This window comes from Lampris incognitus, chromosome 2 (assembly GCF_029633865.1).
Source record: "Lampris incognitus isolate fLamInc1 chromosome 2, fLamInc1.hap2, whole genome shotgun sequence".
In the NCBI taxonomy this organism is placed as follows: Eukaryota; Metazoa; Chordata; class Actinopteri; order Lampriformes; family Lampridae; genus Lampris; species Lampris incognitus.
Window position 1 is genome coordinate 34,721,820 of NC_079212.1, and position 12,491 is coordinate 34,734,310.

A 12,491-nucleotide genomic window follows, 5' to 3' on the forward strand; every position below is an offset into this window, starting at 1 on the left:
TGTGTGAAGTTGCCTAGCTCGCTTAGTGAGCCTTATTTTGAAACCTGCATCCATCTGTGCTGTGTGATTACCTTAGGATGGCATTGTTGTAAGCCTATTCCTAGTCCGTCACATTATTATGTATCAGTAATAACTGGTGTGCTGTCTGCTTGGGTGGTTTTCACTGAACACAAATATTGCCATAGTCTAGAGCCATACACTGCCTTCAGATGATTGAATCCATTGTTTCCCTGTCTTGTGATTTGTGATGAAATGGCAGTACTTGGTCTATTGAAATGTATAGGCATACCTGCTCAGCTGGACTGGTTATTCAGCCTTTGACCAATAGGTTTGTGATTATGGTGTGGTGGATTTGACATGCCAGCTTGACTGGAAGCTCAAAATAATTAAGGTGGGGTTTAATGGCTGCGGTGGGTGGCGTGGGGTGAGCGTGGGGTGAGCTTCAGTGCCCAGGGGCCCCTGGGAGTACTAATCCAGCCTTGGTTAGAAGTCTGAAATGTGTATTGTGTAGGGGTGGGGGGAAAAAAAATCTATTCTTAGATGCATCGAGATTCTCTCATAAAAGATTATGTCTTGATGCAGAAAACTCAATAATCGGAAATTTAAAGCTCAATTCTTGACTGGGCTGTACGGCTGCCGCTGAACCAACTAGATGGTGAAACGTAACGGATGTAAAACATGTGACTCATGTTTATGTTCTAAGCAAGGCTACTTCTTCAGTTTTGGTGTGGATGGCTGAGCACGAGCAACTGAAGTTGGATACAATCCGACCATTACCGTCTGGCTTAAAAGCCAGAGTATGGAAGCATTTTGGCTTCTATGAAAGTTAAAGGGAAAAGGGACCTGGACAAGAGCCACACTGTATGCAAGTTATGTCTAATTAAAATAAAATATTTTGGGAATACAACAAACATGATAAACTATTTCACGTTTCCACCCAGAGTTGGAGGAAAAACAGCTGGTTGTAGTCGCTGCCAACCAGAGAACAATTGAATAAGTGATATCAAAGCTTCCACTGAACTCAGAAAGGGCGAAGCGAATCACAAGTCGATCGCAACTTTTATTGCCAATTTGTGCCCCTACTCAGTCATTGAGAACCAGGGCTTTTGCGCTATGCTGCACACTTTGGAGCTGAGATACAACATCCCATCTCAACGTTTTCACCGACACAGTGATACCCACACTCTACAATGAAACCAAGACCATGGAATCATTGAGGAAAGTGAGTAGGATAGCAATAACATGCGATTTGTGGACATCCATTGCTACAGAATCTTATGTCACTGTAAGTGTACACTTTATTACGATGACTGGCAGCTTGTGTCTCACGTGCTCCAAATAAGAGCAATGTGTGAGAGCCACACAGGTGCAAATGTGGTTGAGCTGTTACAGAATGTAGCAGAAGAATGGCAGTTCACTACCAAAGATGTAGTTTTAGTGACTGAAATTGCCCCCAACATGACCGTTGCTGCTCAACTGGGTAAATTCCTACATGTGAGATGTTAAGCCCACACACTAAATCTGGCATCTCAGCAAGCGCTCAAGTTGCCTACTGTATCAAGGCTACTGGGGAGGGTCAGACGTATTACCACGTTTTTCCACCACTGCAAAACACCATCTTGAGGAGAAGCAGAAGCGACTTGGTCTGCCATGTCACAAGCTGAAAACAGACGTCAGCTGCAGGTGGAACAGTGCTTTTGAGATGGTTGACACGTTTCTGGAACAACAACCTGTGATCTGCGCCACCTTACTCTCTCCTCAGGTGAGGAGAAGAGAGGCTGACCTCTGCACTCTCAGTGAAGCTTATGTCTCAAGTGCAGAGGATGTTATTAATGCCCTAAAGCCAATAAAAGATGCGACTACTCTCATATCAGAGGAGAGCACCCCCACAGTGTGTTTGATTGCCTCATTGCATGCTCAACTCATCCAGGACACAAAGGACAATATTGGAGAGTCATCAATGAGATAAAGCAGGCCATCAACGGGGACCTCAGCAAAAGGTAAACCAGTGAGCAGGAGAGAAACACTCTCCACACAGCCTCTGCTCTGGACCCATGCTACAAGAGACTGCCTTTCCTTCCTGAGGAGGAGAGAGTGGATACGTATGGAAGAGTGATCACTGAGGCTGCATCACTAGAGGTAATTCTGCCATTTTGTTTTACGTAAAAATCAATGTAAAACATGTAAAATGTCACTTTGGGCTTAAGACATTTATTCAATTTATCCCATTGACAAAATAGCAATTATTCCATAAATAATACAATTTTGGTATTGAATAGAAGAAGTAAATTTGTGTTTGGTGAATGATCTTGTTCAAATGTGGTTTGGGCTGCAGATATTCACATTGTGATTCAAAAATGTAAGATTGTTGTGTTTATCTGTTCTTTTTGTGTTTATCTACAGCAAGAGGTGAGAGCAGAAGAGGAGGAAAACCCAGAGCACAACGCAGTGAGTGAGGAGGACACCCCTCATCCCAAGACCACTGAGGAACAACATCAAAGTCCCTCTGCTCCCAAAAGAAAGGCTTCATCTTCTGTGCTAGTCAATCTGTTGGGGCAGACCTTCACTGATGCTAGAGTTCAGCAGCCCATGTCAGCCTCTGCCACAGCTGAAGAGGAAGTGACCAAGTATTGTAACGCTTCACCTCTCTCTCTCTCTCTCTCTCTCTCTCTCTCTCTCTCTCTCTCTCTCTCTCTCTCTGAGGACCCTCTCAGTTGGTGGAGTAAGAATGAGTTGATGTTTCCTCTGATTTCCAAGTTGGCCAAGAGATACTTGTGTATTTCATGCGTCAGTGTCTCTGCAGAGAGAGTCTGCTTTACTGCAGGGAATATAGTTACTGCACAGAAGAGCACACTTACACCAGAGCATTCAGAGCTACTCCTGTTCTTACACAAAAGCTTACACATTCCAGCATTCACCAACTAATCACATTTGCTATGTTGCACTTCCATGCATTTCCATGATTTCATTGTGGCCTATTATTTGTATTTTCACCATTATTCATTGTTTTACCACATATTCCACAGAAAGCATTAGTTTTGTATGAGAGCCGGGCTGGTACAGAATTCTGTTTGGTTTTTTTTTGGTTTTCCTTTTTGTCTTTTGTCTGAGGGATTCTGTGCTCATTGCCCATAACAGGGGGATTTCAGCTGAAGTCTTTATTATTTATTTGTGAATGAGGGCAGCTTTTTATGCTATCAAGTGATTGCTGAGGTCTTGCTGAAGCCCATGTTAATTTACAACAAGGACGCTGCTACAGGCACACTTTAGTTTCTCTTCTTGTTGGTTCTTAGCAATGCTGGGAAACGCGACCTTTCAGTTTTTTCTCTTCTAATCTCTTCTATTTTTTACCGTATTAATAAAAGATAATGGAACTAAATTCATGTTTATTTTAATTCTGGATCATTACAAATATGCTATGTTTTAAAAGTAGCAAATAGTCACACAGTGAGAAAACAAATCATATATAGAAATAAAAAATCGCATCGTAGCCCTCTGTATCGGAATCGAATCGTGAGGTGCCTAGATTCCCAGCCCTAGTATTGTGGAACAGTGCTGAGATTTGCAAGGACAGATGGGCTCAGACACATGAAGGCACGAGACAGACAGGCAAGGTAGACAGAGAAACAGAAAATGATAAAAGAACAGGTAAAACCGACTGTCTGAGGCAGGCAGACTAGTAGATATGAACAGACAAACTTGGCAATTGTGAAATTATCTTACTTCATTCTGTGTAGCAATGCTAACTTTGTCGTACAACAAATGTTAAAATTGCATGGTAGTAAGAGATCGTTTCCATTTATACATAGATCAGACCACATTTTCAGCCGTGACAAGAGCTAAACAATCGTATCGCCCGATTGACGGTGTCTACTGATCGCTCCAACGGACCTTACATTAAAAGTTATTTGAATTGTGAAGTGTTGCAAACTCAGTGGAACTCACATACCAGCATCTTCGTCAGCTCTTGCTCCACTTGCCTTTCTTATGGCGTTAGTCCCCTGCTTGCGTATCTTTGTTTTGGTACCTGAAGCTGTGCCCGGTGACTCCTTACGCTTTGCCATGCCGCCTTACACACACTTTCATGAATGCAAATATGGTCACTTATTAAAACTCGGATGCGTAGATGGGCAGAACTTTTACCCCTATTCACATCGTATAAAGTTGTGTAAGAACAAGAAGACGCTGTTATTCAACACTTGACAGAGACTTTCGTAACGCAAGCGATCCTATTATTGTTTTGCGGCGGCGTCTGATAGACGTCACATCCGCTTCCGCTTCCGATACAAAATGGCCCCGTGTGAATTCAGTAGAATAAAGACGTCATTCACTGGGCCTCATCCATCAATCGTTACTACGTACAAATTTGTTCTTACATGCTCATGGATTTATATTATTTTATTCTATTTTATTTTTTATTTTTTGCTCTCAAGATGGCCTGACAGAAGAAAAGCCTTAGGGTTATTTGTAATTCCTTCCCTCTAACATCTATTGTCTACCTCATGCAACGAGCAATCACCCCGGTTTGCAAAAACATCAAGTGTTAGCCAACTGGTGTCTAAATTCAGGGATTACCCAGGTTCTACACTGGTCTCAGACAAACTTCAAGGCCTAAAAATTCCAGTGGGTGTGTAAGAACAAGTTTGTACGTATGAACGATTGATGACCGAGGTCCATTATCTCTCAATGACGTCATGTTTGGTCTGTAGGCGACAGTTCAAAAATTAATGGAAATTATGTGTGACTGTCGCAGACCTTTGTCTTCAATGATGTAGTCAAATCCTTGCGAAAGAAAGGTGAAATGGATCTATGGATGAATTTTATTCAAAGAATTATAACGGGACCATCTTTTATTGTCGCAGTAAAAGAGGTACAATCCACTGTATGTGTTAAGGACAGACATACGTCATACAATTATAGGCTGTAGATGAAGTGTGTGTGACAGAGAGAGAGAGAGAGAGAAAGAGAGAGAACGAGAGAGAGCGCGCGCGCGCGCGTGCGTGTGTCCAGGCAATAAATGGTTGTGACTTGTGGGGGCAGTATTGCGCTTTACCAGAGACCCTCAACGAGTTACTGGCGAGATTCACTGCTTTCAAAATAAAATAAAATAAAATAAAATAATAAACACACACACACACGCACACGCACACGCACACACGCACACGCACACACACACACACACACACACACACACACACACACATTCTCTTCAGATTTTCACATACCAGGGATTTGACTTGGTGGGTTGCTCACATGAGACAACCAGTCCCAATGCAAAAGTGCAAATGGTGATCATATATATTAGTTCATAAGTATATTTGAGAGTTTTGCTTCACCTGTCACCATCCACCTCGGATGGTGAAAGCAGTTTTGCAGTTCCTCTGTCTAATTTTTGAGTACATAAGTACCTACAAGTTTAGCCTACAAATTCAAAATTCTATGTGCGTAGAAATTACTGCAACCACTTGATAGTGTCCCATGCATGTTCGAGGTTGTATCACAAAGTACAATAAGTTTATTTGATAAAAGAAAATATGAATAGTGGCTCTATACTATACAGTATTTCTAAAATAAGATTAAGATGAATTAATATTAGCCTTTATTGTCCCACACATTCCAGCCTCTCCATACACACACACACAATATATATATATTTACATATACAATCAAACTACAGTTAACATGCAGTATCACACACAGATCCATATACACCAAGAATATTGCACATTCCCCTATTATCCATTGCAAAGATGCCCTACACCAAGATATTGCACATTCCCCCCAATAAGAGCTGTAACTTTTCAACCCCCCCCCCCACACACACACACATGCACGCATAAACGCACACACACACTTCCTCTCTTACTCTTCAGTAGTTTGATTGATAGTGGGACGAAGGAAAACGACGTATACCTATTCAACTTACAGTTCGGTAACCTGTACTTTCTTCATACTCTGTGAAGGATATCGTTTGGGTCACAGGTGATTTTAAGGCCCTACTTCCTCACTGTCTCCTCAAATATCTCCTGGAGAGAAGATGGGGGCAACATGGCAATTATTTTTCCAGCCCTTATTATCAGGTTTTGGAGTTGTGATTTGAGTTTAACTGACAGGTTACCAAACCATGTTGTGATGCCATAACGAATAATAGATTCAAGGGCTGCCCTGTAAAACAATAACATCATGCTTTTATCCACTCCATAGACCCCGAGGGTTCGCAGAAAACGCAGACCCTGACCGATTCGTGCACAAACAATATATCATAAAGAACACATCCAAGAGGTTTGCACTGAAAAGGAAGGAAGAAGATTAATATTTATCAAAATACTATCAAGAGTATATAAGGAATATAGGGATATTACCCTGTTTTCTGAATTAGACGAAAAAATTATCAAAGCTATCAGTTCAGCTGATGTGAGGTTGAATATGAACCAACTGACAAATAGTGAGAACAGGTGCTGGATGGTGGCAGTAGAGTAATAATGACAATAATGGTGAAGTCGTATGTGGGAGAGCAAGAATGACATGGAGTTAAGAGAGAGAGAGTGAGAGAGACAAACACACACACACACACCACACACACACACACTATGAGGGCAACTTAGCTCAGTTAATGATGAGGTTCCTCTCTCATGATAAAGACAAAAAAAATTGTGCCTTTGTCATTTACTGCAGTCCCTCTTTCCCAGTTCCGTACACTAGCTAATAAACATGCTGCATAGGTGGTCTGTTAGGATGTTGATTGTTGTATTTGCACTGGCTTTCATAGAGGATCCAGTGGTTTACAGCCACGCTGACCTTCTAGCTTACCAGATCTCTCAGTGGGGGGACAAAGTGTCTTTTAAAGGTGCCTTTCAAAGGCTGTGTTGCACTGGCCATGTATAAATATATGCTGTCCTTATGAGTCAACGTGTTTTGGTAAATGGATTCTAGGTAGGAACGGACCATAAATGTCACAGCTTTATTAAGCTGTTTGCTTCGTACCTTGTTTCTTACCATTCACCTTCGACTGTGAGGATGGTTTTGAAGTGCCTCTGTCTTGCAAGAATAAGTCACATGCAGACAGGCAAGTGAAATTTCAAATTGCATATCCTCTAATGTGTTGGCTGATATCAACCATTTACGTCTATAATTCAGTTTGCTATTGGAATTTATGATCATAGTGTTGTTCTGTTCTGATTGTGACTGCACTCCAGATATTTTCCCATCTTGACAGAAGTGTGATGTTTTGACTCTGACGTTCTACATTAGAGGCTTATGAAAGTATAGATTTTCTATTCTATTCTCATTATCAATGTTTCCTCATTGTAAATCTGTTGCTGCAGTCTACCATACCCAGTGGGTACCTCATGCATACCTATCCATCCTGCAAGAGGGATCCCTCCTTTGACGTTCTTCCTGATGTTTCTCCCTGATCCAAGTTTTTCCAAAAAAGCAAGTTTTCTGTTGAGTTTTGCCTTATCCATATCAAGGGACAAAGGAGAGGAGTATATTGTCATTTATTCAATTTACCTGTTGTAAGAAAGAGAGTGCAATGTGACTTTAAAGCCCTCTAAGATTTATTGTGATTTATGGCTATACAAATAAATTTCACTTGACTTGACTGCATCCTCTGATGCTGTGACAGGTCTGCATTGGTCAACAAAATGTTTAATTCGATTCACTTCTGAGCAGTTCAGTTCGATTTTATTCAGTTCAAATCAGTGCAAACCATTCATTTCAGTTCATGTCAGTCGAATCCAATTCAACTGAAGTGGCTCATCGTGATTCAGTTCTACTCCACTGTTGTCTATTATGGTGTGCTTTGCGAGTGCTTTGATTCCGAGGCAGATGATCGTGTTTCACTTCAGAGAGCTGTCTGTCAGCTGATTCGGTGAGACAGCTTCAGACTGACTCGCTGCAGTATGGGCTGCAGACGTTAGACAGGCACAGGGAGGCCATCCCTCTCTGTGTGACTGACTGTGTATCTAATGCATGTGCATTCATGTATGCATGTTTGTTTATGCAGATGTTCATGTGTGTGCGTGTACATGCATGTGCATCTGACAGGTCTTCTCTCCATGGTCCGCTTGCTTCACCGTACATGCAAATGTACCTGGGTACACATGCATAGATGTATGCATGTATGATTGAGCACATACTTTCCTGTTTGTGTCTTTTCACATCTGTGTGTGTGTGTGTGTGTAAATGATAGGGCTTCTGTCCATGGTCCAGTATGTGGTGCTCCCAGCGCGGTGCATGGCTTCCATCCCTATATGAGCCATGAGCACAGTCAGATAGGAATAAAAAGCCATACAGCGCACTGGGCATTTTGGAAGACTGGAATAAACAGGCCAAGAACACAGGCGGACAGACACATAGATGAACAGAAATGGAGACGGACATAGACAAACAAAAAGGACGACAGAGAGACAGACAGAAAGGCAGGCAGCGAGGCAAATAGTACGATGGCTGAGTTACAACCTTAAAAAAATGCAAATTACAAATAACAGAATAACATTAGACAGACATAGATAGAAAGATGGACAGTTACATACATAGATAGATACATACATTAAAGAAATAGACGTGGAAGATAGCTGCACTGTACTATACAAGGGCACAGACAGACCAACAGATCAGCTAAATAACTAACAGACAGACAGACAGACAGACAGACAGATAGATAGATAGATAGATAGATAGATAGATAGATAGATAGATAGATAGATAGATAGATAGATAGATAGATAGATAGATAGATAGATAGATAGATAGATAGATAGATAGATAGATAGATAGATAGATAGATAGATAGTTTACTGAACAGGAGAAGCCTTATTATAGGGCAGTACTGCACCCAGCGGCCAGTCATGGTAAAGATCGTGACGTCTGTCCAGTACAGCGCATATTTTTTTCAGACATAATCCGGCTGTTGAGTCTAAGGTACACATTTTTAGACTGTTTTATTCACCTTTTCGGAGCATTTAAACTTTCTTATCCTAACCAGCAAAATACGTTTCTTGTAAAGTAGCCTGACCGGGTGATGATGTTATTCAAAATATCCATCATTCATCCAGTCCCAAGGCATTGCACTGACGGGGTGCTGCTGTTCTCCTGTATATTGGTGTCCTATATCCACCGGGAGGAGTCACGGCACAACCAGCCCTGTTACCCATAGCACCATGGTCGACCACCCTTCCTCCTCGACCTGTGGACCTAATCATCCTCTCAACTATTACCCCGCAGTTACCGAGCTTATTACAGCTTCAGTGTTACCCGCCCTCCGCACTCCAGCACAAACCACACCACAGAGCAGACCGTCTCACCGCTGTCCGGGCCGGGTAGAAACCCTGATCGGACTCAGTGGTCTTATTGGTACTATTTAAACAACGACGGGCTACTAATTAAGACAATGATGAGAAGAAGAAGAAGAAAACATCAGATGCGTGCCACAGTTTTCGGTCAAATATGGGTACACGAGTAAACCTCCGTATAGGATGCTATATGAACCTCATTTTTGTCACACGGGGCCCGGAAACGGCATCGTGTCGTTGAGGTGGGACACCGGGGCCCCTTCTGTCGTTTCACGAACAGCCGCGAAACGCCCAAATCTCCCTAAAACGGTCTGAACCATAAACTCGCATTTGTGTCGTGTTAGTCCAACCGCTGGTTAGATAAAAGACGGAGAGAAGTGGGAAACGAAGACGGCAGCTACGCTTCGCTCTCGCACGGGAGGGGGTCTCCTAACTCGCCCTCCCTCTGCACTCACAGCGCTGCGTAAAAAGCCTGATGTGGCACCTGTTGTAGTCTCACCCGGACTCACAAGGACTATGGTACAGCCGAGGTCATCAAGGACTATGGTACAGCCGAGCCCCCACCCGCCCACCCACCCACCCACACCCCCTACACACACACACTCACACACACACCACGTCACCTTATACTTGTGGGGACCCCCTCATTGACTACGTTCATTCCTTAGCCCTTAACCCTAACCTTAGCCATCATAATTACATGCCTAGCCTTAACCTGTACCCTAACCTTAACCTGATCCTGATTCTAACCCTAACCGTAAACCCGAGTCCTAACCCTAAACTAGACCCGTTTCTTCATGGGGACCCACAAAATGTCCCCACAAGATAGGCGGTTTCAGGGTTTTCTATACTAATTGGGGGCATTTGGTCCCCATTAGTATAGAAAAACCTGGCACACACACACACACACACACACACACACACACACACACACACACACACACACACACACACACACACACACACACACACACACACACCTTGTGGGTGGCAAGTGCCAAGTAGGTAAAGGAAAACCCTTCTCTCCTGTCTGATGTCTCCTGCCTTGCAGGTTATCTAACATCTATATCCCGCATCTTCGGACCAATCAAACGTCCGCAAATTCATCGAAGGGGAATCTGAATGTGGCCATTTGAACGAGAGTCATCGTTGAAATGAAAGCGATAAGAATAAATGAATAAATAAATAAATAAATAAACAAATAAGCAAGCCGGTTCAAATTCTACCTTATTTGAATTAAAATCAAGAAAAACATTTCTCTCGCGAGAGCGCCCCTCCAAGAAACTTCAAGAGACTGATAACGAGGGGGGGGGGTCCAATTACTGAGCTGTCAATCAAGCAGTTAATTAGTAAGACTCCGATACAGGGAAAAAAAATCAAGCCCTCACGCTGGACAGTGGACAGGTTATCTGGTTAAAGGTTAAAAAGATGAATTAATCGCCTGTCAGGTGATGAAAAATAGGCGTTATACTTAAAATAAGCCTTAACAGACGTCATGACATTTCCCCACACAACCTCTAGACGGGCTATCTGCACATCTCTCTCTCTCTCTCTCTCTCTCTCTCTCTCTCTCTCTCTCTCTCTCTCTCTCTCTCTCTCTCTCTCTCTCTCTCTCTCTCTCTCTCTCTCTCTCTCTCTCTCTCTCACTCACACACACACACACACACACACACACACACACACACAGCATCTTGGTGGTTAGCGTAATGCTGTGGGTTAAAGCATCGTCTCTCTCCCCGCTCCCAGCGTCCTCCGTCCGGCTACTGAGCATCCGCCACATCGATGAGATAGGGAAGACAGACAGATAGACAGACAGACAGACAGACAGACGGATAGACAGACAGGTAGACGGGGATAAAAAAAAAAACAATCAAAAAAACAAAACGTATCCCACTATACTGAGTAAAGTAGGAACAACGATAGCCAACGACCAGTCGACTGCCTTCAAACAGGTGGGCTGGGAGCAGAAACAGCTTTGTCGCGTCGGGTTTTAAGGCCAGGGGAGGAAAAAGTGCCAAAAGCAGAAAAACAATCCGTCCTCTTTAGATCGGCTCTCACTCTCGTCCCAACCGCGTCCGTCACATCGTCCGAAATAAGAGACACGCCGGCTCGATGCTGCCGCCGCCACCGACGGCTGTCTGAAGTTTGAACGCCGCTTACACATCTGTGCGTATTTCCATTCACCACCCCGAGGCAGACAGACAGAGGAGGGGGTGTGGTGGAGGAGGAGGAGGAGGAGGGGGTGGGGGAGGAGGATGAGGATGAAAAGGCCCCCAGAGCGACGGGGAGCCAATGGGCCAACGAGAAAGAGGGATGAGAGCGAGAGGGGTGGGGGTGGGGGGGCAGAGAACGAGAGCGAGAGAGAGATGAAAAAGGGGGACATCATCATACCTGAGCACGAGACCTCCCTCCGGTTGTGTGTGTGTGTGTGTGTGTGTGTGTGTGTGTGTGTGTGTGTGTGTGTGTGTGTGTGTGTGTGTGGTACTTGTGTGCGGAGAAGCGAGAGAGGGGAGGCTTGTGTCGCGTCAGTGACGCGCAGCGTTGGGTAAAGGGGACTGAATAGCGTCCTTTTCTTTTCACTCTCATTCAAATATCGCCAGAAAGCACTTTCATTCTGCCGATAAAGGACGGGGGGGGGTGATATGGTGCTATGGAATGTGTGTGTGTGTGTGTGTAATATTTGTCTGCCTGCATCCGCATGTTTGCTCTCTCTCTCTCTCTCTCTCTCTCTCTCTCTCTCTCTCTCTCTCTCTCTCTCTCTCTCTCTCTCTCTCTCTCTCTCTCTCTCTCTCTCTCTCTCTCTCTCTCTCTCTCTCTCTCTCTCACTGGCATTTACTCTCCGAATAGACGGATAGACAGACAGGCATAGTCTTACAGGGCAATCAACTAGACAGACGGACAGACGGATAGAAAAGAAAATAGAAAATCGGACAGCTTAACGGACAGACTGTCAGCCTCTCAAACTCGAAGAAACACGGTCAGTCAAGTCAATTGACAGTCAGCCAAGCATCTGATAATCCGGTAGGTCATACTGGTAGTCAGAAAGACAGATAAGGAGTTGACAGACAGACAGGCAGACAGGCAGACAGACAGATAAGAGGACCCATTAAACTAAAGACGAACTGACAGAGACTTGTAGAGAGCCAGAGATTCAGATAAACAGTCAATGAGACGAACAGGTGAATAGACAGCCAG